The sequence below is a fragment of the Xenopus laevis genome, chromosome 8L (genome assembly GCF_017654675.1).
Source record: "Xenopus laevis strain J_2021 chromosome 8L, Xenopus_laevis_v10.1, whole genome shotgun sequence".
Lineage (NCBI taxonomy): Eukaryota > Metazoa > Chordata > Amphibia > Anura > Pipidae > Xenopus > Xenopus laevis.
The window spans coordinates 112,986,590-113,012,782 of NC_054385.1; positions in this window are offsets into that span (position 1 = coordinate 112,986,590).

Consider the following 26,193-nt stretch of genomic DNA (forward strand, 5'->3'; position numbering starts at 1 on the left):
ATTGGATTATCGGGGGAACATTTATCAAAGAGGGAATGTAGTGACAACTTAATTTTCACCCTCTGACAAATGATTAACTCTTTACATCAGTGTTCCCCAACACTCATGCCTACACTAGTAGTGCACACGCCAACCTAAAACCGAGGTTCAGGTGAGTTTGGACTCACGATTTGCATTTTCAACAGGTTTCTGGTAGGTGGTGGGCCTAACTGCGTCTCCAGGACCTTCCCCTGCCCCATCCAGTGTGCCCCTTGCCACTTACATTTATACTGTAGCCTAACGGCTGCCCTTTCCCCTCTGCTGAAGTCAGAGATTTATGGCTCAAGCATGATTATATAAATGCTTAGGTCCAAATTGGGATTCCAAATAAGCCCTGGCATTTTAAGTACACAGACACACAAACCAACCCCCACATTTCCTTTGGCATTTGCCAGAATCCACAGATTGCCAGTCTGGGCATGTAAGGGTCATGCCATACTGAAGGGTGGGTTAGGGTTGGGCATCAGTACCCAACACCAGGCAAGGTGGGTTTCAAATATTTCTGCTGTATTGACATGACTGGGTGCTTCAAAGTCTCTTTTGCTTTCTCTGCAGAATAACCTATGCCTGTACATATGTCTTTCTGCACATGAATCGGATAACACAGTGAAAGTAGGTCGCAGTTATAGATCAGTTATGTTTCCCCTTTCCCACCAGAATCAATTAACTCAATGTCATCCGGGAGATCATCAATCTCAATGTAGTCCTGGCTTTTAACAGATTTTCTCTGCATTAACAGTGATACCGAGTTATGGAAAGGTTTGAATAGCTCAGAGGCTGGGAAACGCTCCCCAAAGAGGAACTGGGGGGATTTGTGCTAGTGTGGGGGGGATCAGCACCCTTTATAGACAGAGATCTAGCAGATTTATAGAGAGATAACTGCATGTGTATGTATATACTGCCAGGGAGCAATAAGCTAAGGAGCTGTGACAGATCAATGGACCATCCTAGAGAAGCCAGTTTCCAGATGGAACTGTAGAAGGAAATCACAATCGGGCCCTTCGGAATAGATTCCGCCTGGTGGGGGACGGCACTCCCAATGATCAAGCAAAAAAGTACAAATACTACATTGAAAAAAATTCCTACAGGAACTTATCCTTGCCATAACTGAGGCCACTGTTATGGCATTATCAAAGGTGAGCGTATGATGCACCCACTAAAGGAACCCCACATAACGGCAAAGGTTTTCATACATGTAATTCAAAAGGGGTAATCTATTGTATTAAGTGCCCATGCGGCATGGCATATGTGGGCCAGACACAAAGAACAATAAAAGTTCGCCTTAACAACCGTATATACTCGAGTATAAGCCGAGTGTTTTAGCCCCCAAAATATGCTGAAAAACTCTGCCTCGGCTTATACTTGGGTCAAACGCAAAAACGGTCGCCGGCGTCTAAGAATAGTCGCCGGCGTCCAAGAATAGTCTCCAAGAATATTCGCCGGCGTCCAAGAATGGTCGCCAGCATCCAAAAACGAGACGCCGGCACCTCCAATGGGAGCAGAAACCCTCAATTTTTTTATTGAAACTTACCAGAAGCTGCTGCATTTCTCACCCTAGGCTTATACTCGAGTCAATAAGCTTTCCCAATAAACCCCTCGGTTTATACTCGGGACGGCTTATACTTGAGTATATACGGTAAATCAGTAATACGAAATTACCAACCAGGGAATCATGATAAATTGAACAAGAAACAACCCTAGCAAAACATTTTTTTGACAATAAACATAGTATTTCACAAATTCGTTGGCAAATCCTGGAAAAGGTGAATATGAAACAGGGACAGGATTTTAAACAAAAATTGTTGCACCATGAAATTTATTGGATATGGGCCTTACAAACACAGAGCCCAAAAGGACTTAATGAAGAATTCAGTTTAACATGTTATCTGTAAGTGGTTTTTTTATACCTTTGTATTAAACAATTCTCCTTTACTTTACAGATATTAATATGAAAAATACAAGAATTGCATCCAGGGTGAGGTAAAAACCTTCTTTTTCCCATTATTAGGGAGAGTTATTTGTTATATTTATCCTGAAAACTGTTTGCATCATTTGCATAATTGGTTTCTCAACTATTATTTTTTGAATATGGACATTACGGGGCACATTTACTATGGGTCGAATATCGAGGGTTAATAAACCCTCGATATTCGACCATCAAAGTTAAATCCTTCGACTTTGAATATCAAAGTCGAAGGATTTACTGCATTTCGTTCGATCGAAGTAAAAATCGTTTGAGCGAATGATTAAATCGTTTGAATCGAACGATTCGAAGGATTTTAATCCATCGATCGAACGATTTTCCTTCGTAGGAACATTTACCGGTACGGATCTACTGCCGAATGTCCCAAGTTTTCCGATTTCACTTCGTGACATTCGGCGCATGCGCAGTAGATCCGTACCGATAAATGTTCCTACTGCGCATGCGCCAGAAGACGCCGGTCAAAGCAGGAAGAAGACACGCGTGGGATAAGATGGCGACTGTGAAATCCGTGGACAGGACCTGCGCAGAGGGGTGAGTAACAAGTTAGGGGCATTTGCCCAGGGGGACAGGTAGGCCAGGGGGGAGGAGGGAGGGGGGACAACACAGGGGGGGAGGGGTTTTGCGTCCAGGGGGTTTCCTTCTCCTTTAAGGGTCATTAAGAAAATTAATAAATTGTGCTGGTGATATCAAGATTTGAAAATATTGTGCACAAAGCCTGAGTTTCTTGTAGTGATGTCAAAAATAATGAGAGAGAAAACACCCTTTTCTACACCTCTTGTATGTTTGCTGAACCATCTGTTCTGTTGGAAGCACATTGACATATGTGTGGATAACTGTCTGTTTGTATTTCCTTCAAAAATGTCAAGAACGGTTTCCCTGTTAAGCACGTGCACTTGAACACCATAAATGACAGGAGACCGGCCGTGAAGGCTTGGAAATAAAGCCAGATATTTCTTTCCAGGGATTCAGCTTGGCAGGCGAGAGAGAGGAGCTTTGCTCACAGTTTGCACATTTCCTATAATAAATATACTGTGCCTGCTTCTGACAGTCACCATATAGATATTCACCTGCTTCATGATTTACAGAGAACATTTTAGTAGACAAAAGGCAGTTACAGGTATGGAACCTGTTATCCAGAATGCTTGGGACCTGGGGCTTTTCAGATAATGGATCTTTTCTTATTTGGAACTTCATACTGTACCTTAAGTAACATAGTAAGTTAGGTTGAAAAAAGACACACGTCCATCAAGTTCAACCTTGAGTCTATGTATAACCTAACTGCCAGTTGGGGCAAAAACCCATTTGAAGCCTCAGAGGGGGAAAATTTCCTTCCAGTCCCTGGATCAACTTGTACTATGAGCTATCTCCCATAACCCTGTATTCTCTCACTTGCTAAACACCATCCAACCCCTTCTTAAAGCTATCTAATGTATCAGCCTGTACAACTGATTCAGGGAGACAATTCCACATCTTCACAGCTCTCACTGTAAAAAACCCCTTCCGAATATTTACATGGAATCTCCTTTCTTCTAATCGGAATGGGCGACCTTGCGTCAGCTGGAAGGACCTACTGGTGAATAAAGCATCAGAGAGATTAATGAATGATCCCCTTATATATTTATACATAGTTATCATATCACCCCTTAAGCGCCTCTTCTCCAGTGTGAACATCCCCAATTTGGCCAGTCTTTCCTCATAGCTAAGATTTTCAATACCTTTTACCAGCTTAGTTGCCCTTCTCTGTACCCTCTCTAATACAATAATGTCCTGTTTGAGTGATGGAGACCAAAACTTGTGTATTATAATAAATAAAATACCCTTGTTGCAAAATATGAGGATATTAGAAGTCATCTTAAAGTTCCATGGCCTTCGGCCTCGTGCTTTAATATGGTCATGGAACTCCTCGGTAACTTATAATATCCTTCTATTTTACAGTGGGGGTACTTTATTCATTATATATATATATAGTGAATAAAGTACCCCCTCTTGTAAAATATAAGGATATTATAAGTTATCGAGGAGTTTCATGACCATATAAAAACACGAGGCCGAAGGCCGAGTGTTTTTATACAGGTCATGGAACTCCGAGGTAACGTCTAATATCCTCATATTTTACAACCGGGGGTACTTTATTTATTATAATACACAAATTTCAGTGAGTCATGTGACAGAAATGACATCAGAACTCACCGTTTATAACTGATGACATCAGAACTCACCGTTTATAAGGATATAATTTACAGGATATTCATGGCTTTTGTGTATTATATATATATATTACACAAAAACCATGAATATCTTGTTTAAATTAAATCCTTATAAATGGTGAGTTCTGATGTCATTTATGTCACATGACTCACTTAAACTTGTGTATTATAATAAATAAAGTACCACAGTTGCAAAATATGAGGATATTAGAAGTCACCTCGGAGTTCCATGACCTGTATAAAAGTACTCGGCCTTTGGCCTCTTGTTTTTATATGGTCATGAAACTCCTCAGTAACTTATAATATCCTTATAATTTACTATATATATTGTATTTGCAATATAATGTCTCCCCAGATGTAAATATCTGCAATAGGTATATACAGGTATGGGGCCCATTATCCGGAAACCCTGTTGTTCAGAAAGCTCCAAATTACGAGAAGGCCATCTCCCATAGAGTCCATTTTAAACAAATTATTGATATTTAAAAATGTTTTTCCTCTTTCTCTGTAATGATTAAACAGTACCTTAAACTTGATCCAAACTAAGATATAACAAATCCTAATTGGAGGCAAAACAATCCTATTGGGTTTATTTAATAATTTTTTAGTAGACAAAATATTGTGATCCAACTCATGGAAAGTTCCCTTATCTGGAAATCCCCAGTTCCTGAGCATTCTGGATAACAGGTCCTTTACCTGTAATATGAGAGACCCCTAGTGCACATGGTGAATGGCCCAGTGATCCACCATTGCATTAGCCATCACTTTAATAATAAACTTAAAGGGGCACCACTTTAATACCGATTACTTGAGTTGCCGACAAGAAATGAGATTCTTAATTTAAAGGGATGGTTTACCTTTAAGTTAACTTTTAGTATGTTATAGAATGGCCAATTCTAATCACCTCAATTGGTCCTAATTACTATTTTTTTATATCGTTTTTTGATTTGCCTTTGTCTTCTACCTCTTTCCAGCTTTCAAATGGGGCTCGCTGACCCCACCTATAAAGTAAATGCTCTGTAAAGCTATCCATTTACTAAGGGGCATTTTTATCAAGGGTCGAATTTAGAGTTTATGGGAGTTTATAAAAAGTCCCATAAACTCCCATAATATCGAGATTTGAAAAAAAAAAAACAATCAAAATTTATTAAAAAATGTGAATTTTTTAAATTTGGGTGAATAGGATTGACCCGCAAACTTGAACCAAATTAAATTTTTTTCAATAATTTTTTTTTTCATAAGTCCACCAAATGACTCCAAATTAATTGTAGGAGGTTCCCCATAGGCTAAAAAAACCAATTTGGCAGGTTTTAGATGGCGAATAGTCAAATTTGAATTCTTAAAGGGACAGTACAAGATAAATTTCGAATTTTTTTAAACTTGAATCGAATTTGGACTATTCTCGAGTCGAATTACACTAAAATAAACCTCGAAATTCGAATTTAAAATTTAAAAATTTCAATTCGACCTTTGATAAATCTGCCCCTTATTGTTATTGCAACTTTTTATTACTCATCTTTCTATTCAGGTCTCTCCTGTTCAAATTCTAGTCTGTTAATCAACTCAATGCATGGTTGCTAAGATTTTTTGGAGCCTATCAATCAGATTGCTGAAATTGCAAACTGGAGAGCTGCTGAATAAAAAGCTAAATATCTCAAAAGCCACAAATAATACAAAATGAAAACCAATTGCAAATTGTCTCAGAATGTCACTTTATCTTGCACCCGTATATATCTTTGTGCAGGAGAGAGGATGCAAATTGCCATAAACCGGCCGATAACTTATTAAAGATATTAGATGCTGGAGTGCAGTATAAGTCAGACCTTTTTCCGACTTTTGTCCTACTTTTTGCTTTCATTTTTGCCATATCCTGCCTGCAAGGAACCAGACTGTTCAGGGTTCTTTTTTTATGCAATAGAGATAGCTCCCAGAACAACGAGAGGAGAAATTGCAGGGCTGAACAATAGGAGGATCGCCTACATTAAAGGTGTACTTTGTGTTACACTGCTGTGTGAATAATAGAGAGGCACGGCAGGGCAGAGAGAGCCTATTACAGCATTGTGTTCTCTTCTATGATCCGGCGTCTCCATTTTTATAAACAAATAATGTAATCATTAGCTTGCCTCTCACTCACACAAAGCCTCACGCTCCTATTGAGAATGCACAATTTATTCTGGCCATTTCTGTTACATAAGTCCAGCAAGGAATGGATTGTTTGTAGTTTTTTATAACACTGAGTGCCCTGAATGGAATTTTGGAAATTAAATGTATAACATGCATATATATTTCAGGGCTGGTTCACCTTCAAGTTAACTTTCAGTATGTTATAGAATGGCTAATTCTAAGCAACTTTTCAATTGACCTTCATTTTTCCTTTTTCTTATAGTTTTTAAATTATTAGCCTTCTTCTTCGCTCTCTTTTCAGCTTTCAAATATGGGTCACTGACCCCATCTAAAAAAAATAACGCTCTGTAAGGCTACAAATATATTGTTATTGCTGCTTTTTATTACTCATCTTTCTATCCAGTTTCTAATTCAAACCAATCCATGGTTTCTAGGGTAATTTGGACCCTAGCTCACAATACAATGCATGAATTGCTCCTAATTTGTTTCCTAGCAACCAGACTGCTGAAATTGCAAACAAAGTTGCTGAATAAAAAGCTAAATAACTCAAAAACCATAAATAATAAAAGATGAAAAACAATTTCTAACTGTCTCAGAATATCACTGTCTACATCATACTAAAAGTTAATTTAAAGGTGAACAACTCTTTTAAAGCCATAGAGACATATGCAATGTATAATATGAAGTTAAAAGGGTGGTTCACCTTTAAGGTAACTTTTAGTATGTTATAGCGTGGCCAATTCTAAGCAACTTTTCACTTGGTCTTCATTTTGTAAATATTTTTTTGAATTATTTGTCTTCTCCTTCTGAAGCTTTCCAATTTGCAGATGGGGGTCAGTGACCTCTTTTAAAAGACATATGCTCTATAAGGCTACAAATGTATTGTTTTATTACTCATCTTTCTATTCAGGCCCTCGCCTATTCATAGTCCAGTCTCTTAAGCAAATGCATCCATGACTGCTGGGAAAATTCGGACCCTGGCAATCAGATTGCTGAAATTACAAACTGGAGAGCTGCTGAAAAAAAAAGCTAAATAACTTAAAAACCACAAACAATAAAAAATTAAAACCAATTGCAAATTGTCTCAGAATATCACTCTCTACATCATACTAAAAATAACTCGAAAGGTGAGCAACCCCTTTAATTCTATGGAGCAACAGATGATGAAAGCTACAGAGGGCAACAACCAGCTGCTGCTCTGAGGTTCCAACATGGCAGGAACATTTTCTCTTTGGAACTTGATGACAAAATAAAATACATGATGAAAAAAAAATACAGTTTAAATAATAATAATATAGTAATGAAAAATAAAGTATAGCAAAAGCATGTTTTCTCCATGATATGGCTACAATACAAAATACAAAAAAGGGGGTTGTGGGTGCACTCCAAGGCTAAGTTAAAATGGAGCTACTGCCATGGAGCTAATGCCATCTTGGACATGTTAGTAATCCCAGGGTTCCCACAGCAGTCAGTTGTGTCAGTAGGTGCAGCAGTCTTGTGCCAAAAGAATTACATGCATATACATACATGAAAAGGTTTGCACAACTATGTGATTCACAGGTTGTACTTCACACTGATCAACAGCCAATGATCAGATCATAATGGCTGGCAATGCTGTCACGAGACGTTCTTATCAATGTACAATGCTGGAGAGTCAACAGGCCCCATAATTTGGCCATAAAGCTTCCTATTTACCTCGGAAGGGTCGGACTGGTAGGTGCAGTGCCCACCTGGCCCCACATCCCCCCCCTACAGTGCCTGCCACCGCCCGCCCTTCAGCATGTTGGGGGAGGGAAATCAGGAGCGCCTGCGGGTTCGGGTCTGGGCCGGGGCCCACTGGGTTTTTGCCCGGTTTCCCGCCAGCCCAGTCCGACCCTGACCAAGTTGGCAGCTTTTATTTCTCTGGAAAATGGCAACATCCCCTGCTGAAAAGTCAGGAGACACTGGGAAGCCTATGTTTAGTATTAGTGCAGTGCATCCTGGGATACACCTTAGTTGGTACCACTAGGAAACAAAGGGTAAAGTAGCAGCACATACATTTATATATGTATAATAACAGGATACGCAATGTTTAATATAATACTTGAGAGCGCACCCCAGCCCCAGGGATAATGCTGCCTATCATAGTAATCATATAGGTGACATCGAGAGGAATTTAATAGAAGGCGGAATTGAATCCCTGAGAACAGGTGCACGCTTAGCGGAGTGATAATGGAGAGCACTGCATGTGCCAAGATAAGACTGTCTGCCCGTTGCATTATAAGCAGAGAAAACAGAATCCTAACAACAATAAAGGAAAACATCCTTCAGAAAGCAGGATTATTTAAAGGTACAAAGGCTAGGAGAGTTTAATGGAACACGGGAGTCTATTCCAGAGAACAGGTGCTGCCTTAGAGAAATGATAATAGGCCTTGAACTCTAGTAATGTGGACATCAAGTCAATAAAAGCTACATGGTCCCCTCCCCGCAGGAGAAAGAACTATAAATCTTTTGTGCAGCTGCAACCAACAAAGAGCATAACCCAGGCTTCTCACCCAAACCTTCAAGGACACCTGTAAATATAAAAATTATTGTTATATTATAAATGCATGCTTAAGGTTTGTATCACTGTAGATAACAATATTCGAGGTGGGTTCCCATCACTCCGTTACAAGGTCATAGAATTCAGACTTATATGGATGTCGCCCTTTCCTCCATTCTTCAGCATTCATCCATCACTCATCTATACTGTCATCATTCATTTTGGCTTTGGCTAGGCATCTTGTCATCCGCCATCTGTATTACCGGCTGTAATAAAAAAAAAAAAGGGGACTCATGGATGTGTAGAGAGGACATTTTTATTTCTATAGTGACAGCTACTGAGCCTTTTTGTTTAAAATCCTGTACATGTTGGTATAGCGTAAATAAACTATGGATTAGCAGGCTTTTTGCTTTTGTGCGACTTAACAAGTCAGACAATAAAAAACATGTTTTTTAAAAGTGCTGGGAAGGCTTAGGAGTCTAAAGGGGTTATTTATCAAGGTCCGAATGTATCTCAATATCGGCTGCTACAAACTCCGATCTAAGCCGCTCGGGTTTTTGATGCTTATTTATTATTACATTTTCCTGAAAATTACCTTTGCGGGAAAAGCTCAGATTTTCAAGATTTTTTCATGAATTTTCCCCGAAAACTCCGAATTTTTCAGAGTTTTCACCCGAAAGCTCCAAAAACATTGTGAAATTGCCCGAAACCCCCGATACAACCAAAAATCAATGGGACTTTTTTGCAACCTCGACAGGTTTGAGTTGCCGTGTTTTTATATTTAGGCTTTTTAGCCCTCGTGGTTTAATAAATTCCGAAAAATTCGTGATTTTTTAAAAAGCCTATTATAACACAATAAAATCACGAATTTTTCGGATTTCGGGTATTTTCGGGTATTCAGAGTTTAGTAAATAACCCCCTAAGAGTTGTCTATACTGGAGATGGGAAGAGATCTCTTCTGGTTTTCACCAAAAGATACATTTTCTGATAATGTGACAGTTGCTAATGGGATGCCGATATGTTAGTCTACTGGACACACATCATCAACCAAAAAACCCTCTCATTTAAGACATGACCAATAAAAACCTCTTAAATAGCTGAGATCAGATAAGGCTACAGTAAACCGTGTTACCATGTATAGTAGAAACTTACTGTATAAAGAGGGACTTTATTGTTGGATTCTGAGCGTTAAAACAAAGAAGAGAGCTTTAAAGGGCTTGTTCACCGTTAAATTAACTTTTAGTATGATAGAGTAATATTTTAAAACATTTAAGCTGTTATTATGTGTGGTTTTTGAGTTATTTAGCATTTTATTCAGCAGCTCTCCAGTTTGCAATTTCAGCAATCCAGTTGCTAGGGTCCAAATTACCCTAGCAACCATACATTGATTTAAATAAGAGACTGGAATATGAATAGGAGAGGCCTGAATAGAAAGTTGCGTAATAAAAAATAGCAATTACAATTAATGTGTAGCCTTACAGAGCATTTGTTCTCTTAGATGGGGCCAGTGACTCCCATTTGAAGAAGACAAACAATTAAAACAAACTATTAAAAAATAAAAAATATTAAACTATTAAAAATAAATAATGAAGACCAATTGAAATGTTGCTTAGAATGAATTAATTAATAACTAAAAAGTTAACTTAAAGCTGAACCACACCAGAATTCTGCTGGAGCAACACTATTAACTGATGTGTTTTGTAAAAAAAAACGTTTTCCGATGACAGTATCCCGTTAAAGAGATTTTGCCCAGGTTACATTACTTGTGTTTTGTCTAAAAAAAATCTTAAAACAACTATTGATCTCCTTATTTCTGTATTGGCCAAATATTTCTGATGAGTCTGTCCCTCCTGCAACTTTACTAGTATGAATGCTTTGTTACTATTATTAATATCTTGCCTTTTCATGCATTATACACATTTGATATCATCTGTTCCTTCCTAGGAGTTCCATACAATAAGTCATTGCTTAAATTACACGATAGTTTTAATGGCTTTACTAGATCGCTGATGTTTTATTCAAGGGCCCTGCTTCCAATCTCTCTCTGTGATATAATCACTTTTGCTAAAGTCATACTGCCTGCTCGGCGCGCTGAAATCTTGCTTTCCAGATGAAAACGGGATGACGGATTCCTTTTGAATTACAAGCAGTTCTTTTGATGGTTGGGAAATCATTTAAGCTGCCAACATAAAAGAGTTTACAGTATGAAGTCTTAACAGGAGAAAAAAACCCTTCTTCCAATGTTCATTTCTACTTTATCATCACAATTGAGCTCTTTGTTTTAAAGGCCAGTCCTGGGCATCAGGTAGGGTTTTGGAGGGTATCAGGTACCTTCCATATCCCCATTCCCCATATAGCTGACAGGCATCATGTTCTGTATTTCCCTATGTGATATGTTTCATATTTCATGCACTTCTAATAAGTGTGGGGCAGTTTTTTGTGGCTGTATCTCCAGGTTTTATAAAGTTTAATGCAATATTGTTGTGAAGTTTTATCCTTTGCTGGGCTTTGTTATCTCTATATTTTCAAATATTATAAAAGACGTTGTTTGATACTAATACACTATATCAGTTGCAGTAGGAACATGGGTATCAGAGCACAGGGAGGCTTGGGAAAAATCTACTCTGATATTCAGATTTTGGCTTCCTAGGATTAAACTTCCACATCCCATCAGACTCCTTCTATTATACCAATACATATAAGCCATCCCTATATTTTTCCCTAATACTTTACTCTTCCATAGACATTAGCTAAAGCTCCCCATAGACGTGACGATTCTTCTTGCCGAACGACCGATTTTAGGGAAGTCTGACCAATCCTTCGAAATTATCGTGTGGTTAGTGGGATTCGAACGATCGAACATCTTACGATTTTTTGGCCGACATCTGTCAGGAAATTGATCGGCCAGGTCAAAAAATCTTTGTCTGTCCCAGTGCAATCTATCTATGTTTGCAGGGCCAAGCAGGCAGCTCCCCTTTGTTTTCCTGGCAAATTGGTCTTTTTAGTTGATGGTGAATTCGTACGATCGTTCTGAGATAATCGTGGTCTCACGATGAGGATCTGATCTTTCAACAATCTCAACATCTATGGCCAGCTTAAGGCTCAAACCTTATCTACCTACAAACTGCATGACCAAGTCTGCCCCTTGAGTTCCAGCTAAATCCTTTGTTGACCTTGGTTAGGGGTGCATTGCCTTATAAAATAGGTGTCAGTTAACTGTTATATGGGGAACTATCACAAAAATGAAAATTTAAGATAAACTTCATCTAGTGTTGTCACCTTTTCTGGAAAAAAATACCAGCCTTCTTATATATTTATCTTTTTTTCCTATTAATAACATTAGGAACAGCCAAAATGTTTACCGGCCAGGTGGCAACCCCTAGCTTCACCCTACTGAAATGAACTCCTGCATGAAGAGAGAATGAAGAGAGGCAGATGCTGAATGGGGGTAAGTAAAGAGTAATATGATTTTCAGTAGGGATGCACCAAATCCTGGATTCGGTTCTGGATTCAGCTGAATCGGAGCCTTTTTAGAAGGATTTGCTCGAATCCAAGAGCCTGGCCAAATGGGATCCAAACCTTATACAACAGTAAAAATTTGCCACACACCCAGTATGCATGTCAGTTTAAGGGGGTTATTTACTAAACTTTTCGGGTTGAAAATTTGTGAAATTCGTATGAAAAAATTGCAAAAACCGGATTTTTTCCCCGCAAAGCAAATTTTCGGAAAAATTTAATAATAAATAAGCGTAAAATTCTGAGCGTTTGTAGCAGAAGCTATTGAGATAAATTCGGACTTTGATAAATAACCCCCTCAAATTTTCTGATTATTTTTAATATTCTAATCGAACTTGGACTATTCCAAATTTCAAGCTATTTATGTGTACTTCGACTATTGAATAGGCCAAATTGTATTCGAATTTGAAAAAAATGAGTCTATCGAAATTTATCATATACTGTCTCTTTAAAACTTCGACTTTGACCATTCCCCATCTAAAACCTGCCGAATTGCTATTTTAGCATATGGGGGACCTCCTAGAACCCATTTGGAGTAAATTGGTTGACTTTGAGAAATCAAAGTTTTTTTTTTAAATATTTTGAATCGAATTAGATCGAACAATCAAAGTAATGTCTATTCACCCGCAGAAAATTTTTTAGATTATATTTTATACATTTCGGTTGGTCTTTTTTTCTTCGAATTTCGTAGTTGTGGGAGTTCAAAAAAACTTCCATTACTTCGAAATTCAACCCTTGATAAATCTGCCCCTAAAATTAACTCAAAATTCAAATGTAAAAATTATATTTTTCAATTTGACCCTTGATAAATCTGCCCCTGAATATTGAAATTTATCATGTATCGTTAAAATATGATCCGAATTCGATTTGAACAATCAAATACAGCCTATTCACTCGAATTTAAAATAATTTGATTTTTTTTAAAATACATTTTGGTTGGTCTTTTTTTATTCGAATTTTGAGTTAATGGGACCTTAAAAAAACTCCCAAATCACCTCGAAATTCGACCCTTGATAAATCTGTCCCTTAATGTTAATTTTTGTGGTATTTCTCCTTTATTTGGTATCAACTCAAACACATATGTGATCTGGCTAGTCCTGTACCAGAGCCTTATACTGTATAACATGCATACATTCTCCAATGCAGAATAAGTCCCTACGTTAAACCATTGGTTTCTATATATTGGTAATCTAAATATCTATCTTTCAAGGACCAAACATGGAACTTCAGTTCCCTGCAGGGGTGTAACTACAGAGGAAGCAGACCCTGCGTCTGCAGGGGGGTCCAGGAGTTATAGGGGCCCCATGAGACCAAATTCATATACAATTTCAATACATATTGGCAAAACAAGTCAACTTCTAGACATTTTGGGGGCCTGAAAAATAATTTTCTGTGGGGCCCAGTAACATCCAGTTACGCCACTGGTTCCCTGTTTAGCTCAACAAGTAATGAAAACCATAGATTGCTTACAATTAAAACAATAGGCAAAAAGTATGTTCAGCACAAGCCCCATTTACTGTACCTATAACTGTGTGGTACAGAGAGAAACACAAAGGGGAATCAAGGCTCGTGCTCTCAGCTTGGACATCAAATAATAATATAGCACCTGCTTAAATGATAGAGGAAGCACAGCAATCATTCACCCATTCACAAATATGGTATTACAGGGCAAGAACATTGCAGAAAGGAATAGAGCACGGTCGATTAAAATGGTATTGCGCCTGTGTCGGAGGAGAAGCATCATTTCTCTGACAGCAAGGAACACTGGTAGAATAGCAAGTTAGCTGCGTATTCTGCAACTGACAAAACACTACACAAAGAAGCAAAAGGTTCCTGCTCCAGTTCCAGCAAAATGTTGTGAAAGCAATGGAATCAGCAGTCAGAAACACTTTAAAAAGGCTCTATTTTCCATTTAATTTCCAATTCATGTACACAGAGGCCCAAACAGCCTCCTACCGGCCCACTATATGGTAACTTTCTATGGAGCCGTACAGCAGCCCCTCTGGCATTTGCCAGAACCCACAGATTGCCAGTCCGGGCCTGCTATGTTACTGAAACGGGGCACTTAGGGGGTTATTTACTAAACTCGAGTTTTTCTGGTTTGTTTGGCAAAAACTCGAATTTTTAGAGGAAAAAAAAAACAAACTTGAATTTATTATACCCTGAAGCTGCAAAAAGTCCACCTGTCGAGGTTATGGATAAGTCAAAGGGAGATGTCCCTTTTACAATTTGAAGATATCAGGATCTGCGTTGGGTTTTGTCCGATAGTCCTAAAAAATATGGGATTTTCGGGGCAACAACCCAAAAAAGATTGAGCGATTTGGCCGTCAAATCTGAAAAATTCACAAGATTCGGGTTTTCGCTCTATTTTATCAAGTTTTTTCCCGATCCAAATTTTTCCAGTTATTTTATTGATAAATAAGATAAAATCTTGGATTGGAGTTTGGTCAAGCTTGGTTTAATAAAAAAATGAGATAGATTTACATTTTAGTTAATAACCCCCTTAAACCCACTTTTCAATCTCCAGTGGATGAACCTGTGGTTTAGGGGGCTAATCCTTCAGAAGATTAGCAGCAGTGGCGGAACTACTGGGGGAGCAGGGGGTGCGACCCGGCTGCGCGTCAGGCACCAGGGCCCGCCCCCCTCTAGTTACAGTACTGATTAGCAGCAATAACGATTATTGCGGTGGGGGGAGGCTGAATGGTGGAAAATCCTTTCTTGTTCTAACGGACGGACCTGCCATATCCTCATCACAATTATACAGACTCCTCACATGGGCAATTGCTCCTTTCCAATACCAGATGTTGCAATATAACTAGTGATAGGGAATAGGCCAAATCTATTTAGGTGCCTCTGAGATCTATCAATTTTAAGTGTTTAAGGGGCAGATTTACTAAGCTCGAGTGAATATTTCGAATGCAAAAATATTCGAATTTCTAAGTAATTTTTTGGGTACTTCGACCATCGAATTGGTCAAATTCGATCGAATTCGATCTAATCGAATGATTCGAACGATTCGAAGTAAAAATCGTTCGACTATTCGACCATTCGATAATCAAAGTACAGTCTCTAAAAAAACTTTGACTTCATACTTCGCAACTTTAAACCTACCGATGTCCAATGTTAGCCTATGGGGACCTTCCCCAGCACTTTTCTAAGCTTTTTTTGGTTGAATAAAAGTCCTTCGATCGATTGCTTAAAATCGTTCAAATCGTCACATTCAAACGATTTTATCGTTCGATCGAAGGATTTTTATTCGATTAAATCAGCACTTTAACTATGAATTAATTATTTTTGGTTTTCACAATACTCAATAATGACACTCATTACTGTCTTTCACAATACAGGTACGGGATCCATTATTTGGAAACCCGTTATCCAGAAAGCTCTGAATTACGGAATGGCTGTCTCCCATAGACTCTATCTTATCCAAATAATCCGACTGTTAAAAAATGATTTCCTCGAATCGTATTAATATCTGTAATGGTACCCGACAAGGTTGCCCGCTCTCACCTACCTTATTTGTCCTGGCACTTGAGCCTTTGCTATGCCATATTAGGTTGCGAAATGATATATCAGGGGTGCAAATAGCAGACCGACATCATAAAACGGCAGCGTATGCAGACGACCTGCTTTTCTTTATTACCCAACCGTGTTTAACTATACCAGCCCTCAACCGCCTTCTTACACAGTTTAGATACCTCTGTAACTTTAAAATCAATTTTACAAAATCCTCAGCGTTGAACATATCGCTGTCGGCTGAAACATTACAATCACTCTCCCATGATTTCCCATACAGATGGTCTCCCCATCATCTCACTTATTTAGGAGTTCAAATCACGAAGTCATATGAGGAGTGGGCACAACTAAATCTAAAAAGTCTACTAACAGCAATAAAGAAAGATCTTGGTAATTGGCTTGGTAAACCACTCTCGTGGTTTGGCCGTATGAATGTGGTCAAGATGAATATTATCCCACGCATACTATACATCTTTCAAACACTTCCATTGCATACCTCTGATAGCATCTTACAGTCCTTTCAATCAATCCTTCAAAAATTTATATGGCAAAATAAAAAAGCCAGGATAAGTCACAGGATACTGACCAGGGAGAGGGAACAAGGGGGTGTGAAGCTACCGGACTGCAAATTGTACTTTATAACAGCTATACTTACTCGTATTATAGATTGGTCACATCATGCAGAGACTAAACTTTGGGTCAACATAGAACAACAGTCAACTTACAGTTATCTGATGCATCTACCTTGGCTAGACAAGCGGCATCGACGTCTTAGGCATAGCGACCACCCACTGATAGGACATACCCTTGCATTATGGGATTAATACGGGACCAAATTTGAACTCACTCAATTCCCATCCCCTCTTACACCCGTGATTAATAACCCGGCCTTCCCGGCTGGTCAACAGTTAAATTATTTTTCTAATTGGCTCATAGAAGGGAATCTTCAGATGCTACACTTCATTTCTAATAATGATCTTGTCTCTAAATCTGATCTGCAAAAGGTCACACCTTTTACCCAGTTGGACCATCTTAAATATGTTCAGATAAAACACTTTTTCTCCAGCTTAGGGGGCCAGGCTACGATGGGTAGACTTCTTTTTCCATTTGAGGCCTTATGTGCGGCTAGTTTCCCACCAAGGCATGCCATATCGCAAATTTACAACCTTTTACGTAAACACCAACAATTTCGCAGACCTGCCTTTTTAGATTCTTGGGCAGCTGATTTACATACATACTTTGATGATGACCACTTCAACAAATTTATGCTAAAACTTTTCAAAAGCAGCAGATGCTGCCGAATTCAGGAGACTAATTATAAGTTAGCCACTAGGTGGTATCTTACCCCTACACGATTAAAGTTGATATATAAAAGTACTAATGGTTTGTGCTGGAGATGTGGAGTAGAAGCTGGTTCTCTATTGCACATTTTTTGGACATGCCCGCTTATAAAAGTGTTTTGGGAAGATATCAGGCACGCCATGAAACTTATACTAACATACGATATACCTGACGATCCTGCGTACGTGCTTCTTTTTCATTCTGATACAACTCTCAAGGTCTTTCTGTCTACCATAGAACCACATCTTTTAAATGCTGCAAAACTTTTAATCCCGTTAAAATGGAAACAAACCGCGACCCCGACGTTAAGAGAATGGTATAAAAAAGTGGATGAACTCCACAGGTTCGAAGAACTTTCTTTGTTCGGGGCTGAACGTTCTCAGGAACATATTTCTATGTGGTTTCGGTGGGTTTCGTTTAAAGAAACTGACTTTTATAGGACTACTGCCCTGTAGTATAACTCCAATGCCTCCATCCAAGGGTCTCTTTGTTTCTCTTCCCCCCCCCACCTTCTTCTACCCAGGGGCTCATTCTATTATGATTGTATCTTTGGACAAGTTATATTTTGTTTCTGAATATGTACAGATAACATGTTGCTCAATGTACCCCTTTTCTTTTTTCTGTACCCCTTCTGCTATTTTTGGAAAATAATAAACAGCTATTTGAGAAAAAATGATTTCCTTTTTCTCTGTAATAATAAAACAGTAGCTTGTACTTGATCCCAACAAGATATAATTAATCCTTATTGGAAGCAAAACCAGCCTTCTGGGTTTGTTTAATGTTTAAAGGATTTTCTAGTAGACTTAAGGTATGAAGATCCAAATTATGAAAAGATCCGTTATCCGGAAGACCCCAGGTCCTGAGCATTCTGGATAAAAGGTCCCATACCTGTATGAATTTAATTATTAATTGAAGTAACCAATATTTAATTACACCAAGATGTGATTTTCTTGTTCACACTTTATTCCAGCACAACACCATTCATTTGACACTCAAATTGTTGTAGATTGTGCGACATAATAACTCTCTTTAGCAGTTCTTTTCTTCTGTGTTTTTTTTCATTTATAGAGTTGTCAGCAGATCTATTTTGCTATTTTGGACTCTGAACTAGTGGTTGCAGATGCTTAGAAGGTGCGGAAACCAACCATTTTTTATATATCTTAATATCTGTCATTGGCAAGAGTTTCCCAATAGCAGCAACACAGTCCCTTTGTCTCGGCCCCCCTTTTAAGCATCGATGTTTCTTGTGGGCATCACAGAGCTGACTATGAACAGACTAACTTTGTAAAACTAAAAATACAGATCTTCTCTAGAACAATGATAAAATTACACCCCCCCCAACAAAAAACCATATGTTCAAAAGCAATAGGACATTTTGCAGAATGATGAGAAATTTTCCATTAGCACTAAAGAGAATAATACTCAAGGGTATTACGATTTATTTCCCGTATTGAGGAAATAAAAGTGAATTTAATATCCTATTGTTTGTCCCTGTTGCTTCTGTCTTCTAACAGAGACTTGAAAATCTAAATTGGTTCCTCCTATTTGCTAACGGCGCCGCACTTGTCATTGTGATAAACTCACTTGTGTTGGGATCTTATTAACTACCAGATGGCTGCGTGCCCATTGCTAAGATATGGTGCCCAGATGCAATGACATGAGCAGATGGGTTTACGGCTAAGCATGAGAAATGTATTCACGCTCTCCCTCCTTTACCCCAACCCATCTCGTATTGTTCGGATTCTCGTGTATTCTACATTTGTTCCAAGACAAAGGCATCTGACAGCTCCATATAAAACACAATTCTGAACACGTACACCATTTCCAAGCAGTGGGTTTGTCACACCAAAAACTCACACCAAAAAGGTTGACAGCTTTGGCTCTGCACATGCACAAGTTAGTAATTGAGATTCAGTGGATAAGTATAATTGCATGCATCAGCAAATCCATATTTAGACTACAATACCCATTAATTTAAGCATCATTGTGTGAAGGCACATTAGTATATCTGTTTACGTGCAAATGATTTTGTGCCATGGACGGAGAACATCAGGGAGAGAAGCTCTGTAGGAAGCAAGAACTCTTCCTCCGACAGACATGGAGCAGTGCTGTCCCCTCCGGCGGTAAAGGGAATTAAACTTGCTTCCTCCGTCTCTGGAGTCCATCCATCAAAGTAATTAAAAGTAATTAAAATGTGTCCAAATGGCTGAGTTTTCTTCACACCAGGGGTTGCAACAATATCCAGTGTGATCATCTTTATGGCTATTAGTTGCAGAGCAGTGTATCTGGTGTTTATTTTACATGCTGATGGCTTGTGCCGGAGCAGATGTGTGTGTGTATTGAATATCATCATATCATGTAAGGCTCTGGAATTCTAAAACTAAGACTATTTCAGAGATGGATTTTTTAAATATATGTTTGGTCACAAACGATAGGATAAGAAGAAGAAAGGGAAGTTACTCTTCATCATACTCACCTTTAGCTTTTGGATGGTGGGTTCCAATCATTGTTAACATAGAGGAAGCAGAAGAACAGTATAGAAAGGCACGATAAAGCTAGAATATGGGAGAATATGTTTCCCCCTAAACAGTATTTGCTATATTGATGCTGGTATAGTTTTACAGGTCTGCTATGGTCGTTACATAAAGCAATGAGCTTGGAGTTCTGATTGGTTGGGAGATGCTCAGCTTTATAGGCAAAGCCTAAATTGTACGTGCCAAGCAATGGACAGTTCAAACTCTTTAGACTCTTTTAGCCTCTTTGGACATTGTATACACATGAGGCTTAAAGGATAAGTAAACCTTAAGTAAACCCTATCATAGCTAGGGAATGCATTGTCTAGCCCTCCATTCCAGGGGACACATCCACTACTCTACTGAATCCCATGGTGGAGCCACCTAACTGCTTATGGAAACATCTTCATTCGTCACCTTTTTACAATCCATTCCCCACTCCCCTATGTAAAGTTTTGATACTAATTGCATCATAGATATAATACCACATGCTACTTTTTGGCAAACATTTACCAACACTCTTTACCATAAAAAGAAATGTATGGGGTAATTTAATAAGTAAGATGCCACCTATAACCACCAGTCAACTGACCAGCAAATGCTACTTGCTGATTGGTTCCCTATGGATTCCTAGACTTTGTACCTTTTATTATATTACTTCATTAATACTTATTTGTCTATTAATGAGGCTTTTTTCCTTCAACGCCCTGACTATCAGCATCTTCACTTTCCTTCCCTTAAATCTGTGAGACCTCTGGGATTAACCTGCTTTTAGATTTACATTAGTAGCAACCCCAGTGTACCACGTTTTCAAATTTATGTCTCTTAAAAGAAATCTAAACCCTAAAAACTAACAAGGCTAGAAATGCTATTTTTTATATATTGAACTTACAGCACCAGCCTAGAGATTCATCATCCCTATAACAGTAGTAATCCAGGCCTTAAACTAGTGCCCAGGAGCTCACCATCTTGGATTTTTTTAGGCCTTCATCTTTTGAGTGTCGGTGATACTACACATACTCAGTGTGGTCTGAGCAGCTGTTGAGAAGCTAAGCTTAGGGGTCCTCACAAATCTTCAAACAGAAAATGAGGTTTGTCTATTATACTGTATATGCTACATGGCTGATTAATTCATTTGGATGCCAATTGCACTTGTTTCTGAGCTGCCATGTAATGAGAATCTAAATTAATTACTAGATTAATCAGCCTCAATTTTATATTCCATATAGCCAATCTATTGTTGGTCCCTTAGCTCAGGTAAATGACAGCAGCACGGAGCATGAGTTGTGAGCCAGCAGAAAATAATATGAAAAACTGCAATGTACTAGGGGTATCTTTGGAGGCACTGATCTACACGGCTAAAGAGCAGTGTTTTTTTAGATCCCCTAAACATAATGTGCAGCTTCTCTAGTCTACAGTTTTTGTTAAGTTTTAAGTAGGATTAAAAGTAGATTGATTGGGGAGGATGTGCCAAGTTGCGAGAAACCCCCTTTGATTCTAGTTGCTTACCTCCTACCATGGTCCAGGGCCCCTCTATTTAAAAAAATGGGGGAAATAATGAACTGACTGTGGGGTCTGCTTTCTCTAAGCTGAAAAGAATACCCTCCTCCCCAGCTGCTCACTAAAGCTGGACATACACGGCCGATATAAGCTGCTGACAGACTGAGTCGGCAACTTATTGGCCCGTGTGTGGGGCCCTCCGACGGGCTTCCCTGATCGATATCTGGCCGAAAGTTGGCCCGATGTCGATCGACCTGGGTTAAAAATCCCACCGGATCGCGGCCGCATCTTCTCGTTGATGCAATCCGACCACCCGTATTGCCTACATTATGATCCAATCGTTGGGCCCTATGGCCCAAAATCGGATCAGCCCAATATCGCCCACCTCAATGTGGGCATATCCAGGGCCGGATTTACATAGCGGGCGCCCCTAGGTCCCCTGGCGTTCGTCGCCCCTGTCCCATTCCCTTTATTCGTGCAAATTTTCATGGAGATTGTATCTCCTGTGCTTCCCCAGTGTTTTTGAACCAATGTGGGTGTGGTTGAGCAGCATGCCGCCCCCCTAAAATCCTGCCGCCCTAGGCCCGGGCCTAGGTGGCCTTTCCACAAATCCGGGCCTGGGCATATCAAGGAGAGATCCGCTTGTTTGGTGAAATCACCAAATGAGCGGATCTCTACATGTATAGCCACCTTTACCTGTGATAAGGAAGGGGGATGCAGGTGGCTGGGAGACTCATGGGAGCAGATTCACTAAAGGATGAATTGTCACCAGCAACTGCTTCGCACACATCGCCAGGCCTGCTACCACTACGCTAATTCACTAATATGCAAAGTTGTGCACTGGGTGGTGAACGCTGGCAACGTTTCGCTAGTGTTGCTGCAAATGGTTAAAGTTACCACTTTGTATTACACATGTCCAGGGAACATTAATAAAGACAAGAGAGTGAATATAATGCCCTACACATGAGCCCACTGTAAAATGAATGTTCCATATGTTTTTGGAACGTTAATGCATTTTCAGCACACAGGATATGATGTAAGTGACCGGAGATTGAGGAAGATCTAGCTTCATTTTAGCACTTTGCCTGGTCTGAGGTGGCAAAGTCAAATCTGGCAAAAGAGGTAATGTTCAGTAAAATCCACACTTTACTGAATTTGCGGAGTTACGACCATTTGCCACAGCGAAAAGTCGCTTGCCGATAGAGTGCGAACAAACGCTAGTGATGGTCTCTTTCACTAGAGAATTGCTGATGTGATTTCTGGTGAAAAGTAGCTAGCATTAGCCAATTCGCTTCACTTTAGTAAATCTACCCCATGGGTGGGGGGTGGGGGACCTGGGACCAGGCCCCTCTGAAGAATATTTTGCTGGAGGGGCCCAGCAGACTCTAGTTACTCCACCGGAGCAGACCATTTGTTCTCCATTAAAGGAACAATGATTAATGTAGATGTTGTTCCACCTATTGTCTTGGGGATGACACATTTTTTATTCTCAGTGTGACTTCCTTTAGCAGGGGTAAAATTTGGGCTGCTGGTCACACTGGATGAAACTATCATCTGCCCCACCCCAAACCAGTCCTGCAAAAACACACATATACACTAAGAACTCTTCAGTTGCACCATTTCCTTTCCATGTACTTATTTAACTAAATAATCCAACAAGAGAGGGAAATAAGAATAAAAACAAAGCTTTGCCTTGAAGAAATGTCCCCTCTGAGATACGTGGCAGGATCAAGCACCACTGTAAGGGCACTGAAAAGGTTTTAGGAGCAGGCATATCACACATCAAACAGCCCCGGCCCCAGAAAAATATCGCTCAAAGAAATCTGTTTTTTCCAGATAACAGATGACAGATTTTTCTGACCTAGAGCACTTTTATACTTCATGAAGGGAATTGGCTGAGGGAGATTTGTCAACTTTCGGCACAGACTGAAAACTATTCTAAAATGTGATTAGATCTTAACTGCAGGGAAATAAAGATATAAAGGCATTGCGTCGTTGGTGCCTTGGCTGAAAGAAATCTGGCAATGTGCTTGTGGCTGGAATAAAGACACAATTCATGTCTTCTTAAAGAGTATATTTGCGGGAAGAATTTAGGCATTGCTATTGCTTTATTTATAATACAATGACATTTTCCACTGCTCTGCGCAGAATAGATGCAGTAAAGCCTGATGATGGCATTCGTGTTCTTGTGTACCTAAGCCTCCCAAAACAAAATGATTTCTGCAATGGAATAATTGCGTAGGTTTGTTTATTCTCCCAGCGGGCAAACTGTCCATAGAACTCCTGTGGTTCACCGAGGAGCGGATACAGGAGGGGGAGAAGGTCAGCGAGTGCTTGGAGGGCCAGACTACTGATATGAAGAAAGTCTAGGTGCGACAGATTTATTGAAGGTGAAGTTATTATAGTTAGGTGGTCTACCTGAAGTAACATGAGATATAAGCTGCATTCTGCATGTAGTTTACCTGTTGCTATGTTTTGGGTAGCCGAGGATGAGTAGAGTATAACAGTGCTTTATTAGTAGAGTCTTGCAGCCATTACACAACAGTCACTTTCACTTTTAAGCTGTCCAGGAAGTATGCACAGTATAAGTCTGAGCACAGTGACATCTACAGGCCATCTGCACAAACACCACACCTTTACCAGGATAAAGTATGAGACCATAGTCCCAGGCAGCTGCTATAATGTATGGGTCGGGTGGGGCATTTTCAAAAGAATAGTACAGTCAGTATTACTATATGGCTAGGCACCAGACAATTCTATGAATGTCGATTCTCTGCAGGAGGAGAATCTGCTACTTCCCCTTGATTGTTCAAGTGCAAGCAGATTTTCGGCGCAAAATGTTGCATTTTGGCACTAAAATCCACCAAAACAATGCTTCTTGGTGCAGGGAGAGGAGGAGCAGAAGCGCAGCGGGCAGTGGATTCTTCACCTGCGGAGGGGGAGATCCACCATCGTCTGGCCCTGGTCTGTAGCACTGCGCTCAGGCCAACAGTTTTCATCGAAGAAATCTGTTTTTCCAGATAACAGATTTTGCTGACCTAGAGCACTTTTATACTTCATGAAGGGAATTGGCTGAGGGAGATTTGTCAACTTTCAGCACAGACTGAAAACTATTCTAAAATGTGATTAGATCTTAACTGCAGGGAAATAAACATATAAGGCATTGCGTTGTTGGTGCCTTGGCTGAAAGAAATCTGGCAATGTGCTTGTGGCTGGAATAAAGACACAATTCATGTCTTCTTAAAGAGTAAATCATCCATGGCAGGAGTATGGTCTTACCAGTCAGAGCCGACAGAAAAAGCTTCACCTGCTGATACACTACAGAACAGAAAGCACACTGTGCATGGGGAGGTTCGAATAGCAATTTAAGGCTGATAACAATTAAAGCCTGTTTTAACTCCACCTACCCATAGAAACAGTAGTCCAGTGGTTCCTAAGCAGCTCCAGTTAAAAGAACCCTCGTTTCCAGTACAGCATTCGGCTTTGGAAGGGCTGAGCGACATCCTTAAGAACAGTGCAGTATATTAACAGTTGAAAGACTTTAATACACAGGCTAAAGGGGTATTTTCCTTGACTCTCTAAGAAAGGGGACTCAATACATTTTGAGTGAAGCAAAACCCTGAAAAGCGACACCTCTCAGTTCAGGGCCGCTACCCCAGGAGCCCCTTCCGCCAGCCCAGCCCCTTTTCTTCTGTTTGCACACCTTATATTTACTTTTGCCTGGGAGGGAGGGCAGTGGGTGATTGACACCTGAAGACAGATGAAGATTGGGGTGATTGGGAAGATGGCCCAGTTCGACCCAGTCTAAGTTTAATATGTCGTAGGAGCTGTGCCATACTGTAATATGTAATATATGAATTTATTTTATATTTCTATTGGAAGCAATTTTTGCTATTTATGTTTCTTGCAGTATCCCATATAGAGATGCATCAAGAGGTTGTATTTGCTCATTTTCCATTGGTGAGCCTAATTTAACGAGATCTGTGGGTTGCTTTCTCTCCTACATGAAGGAGATGCCTACAGACAGCCCTAATATATAGAAACTTCTCCACTCAGTTGTGCGAGGGAGTACCAGTACCTCTGACAGCTGCCAAATATAATTGCAAAAAGTATGGCTATTTATATGTCAGTGTCACTTTAAACAGAATTCTTCTTTTTCTAAAAAGGAAGCAACATGATAAAACCCTTTCATTGTCAACATTGTCAAGATATGGAAATAGGTCTCTGGGAAAGGTCAAGCCTGGAATATCAGATCAGGTGGTGGGGCATCGGAGAGCTTAAAGGAGCAGAAGAAGCAAAAGATCAGAAGGCAGGCTCCACAACAATGTACCTATAACAGAGGATTCTTCCACAGAGATATCAGATGACAGATTTCTCTGACCTAAAACATTTTTTATTGCTCCGAATGGGTAGATATGTCGACTCTCTGATAAACTATTTGAAAATGGTGATGAGACCTTCACACCCAAAAGAAGAAACATTTCATAGCTGGCGCCTTGACAGAGATAAAGATAGCAATAATATTTCTGTTAAATCCTCAATGAAATCTATGAAACGGGAAGAAAGAATAAGAGCAACGTTCGTTTATCTGTGAAGTTTCTATAAAAGACCAGTAATACCTGCACTGGCATAGTTATCTAGGCTATGGACCAGCCTAAGGAATTGCCACTGCTATGGACTGAGGCTATTATTGAAATCCGCCTTTATGTCTTTTATTGGTCATTGCTTGTTTTTGTATGAAAATCCGTATGTTTAATGTATTTATTGTGCAGTGCTGTGGCATATGTTTGCACTTTATAAATATTTGATAATAATAAAAAATAATTATTATTGACTGCACCTCCATTTATATCATATGGTGGCAGTGGGGGGCAGTGCACAGGTGGTGAGCCTATGGTGAGCCTATAACTCAGGACTTCAGTGGGCCCC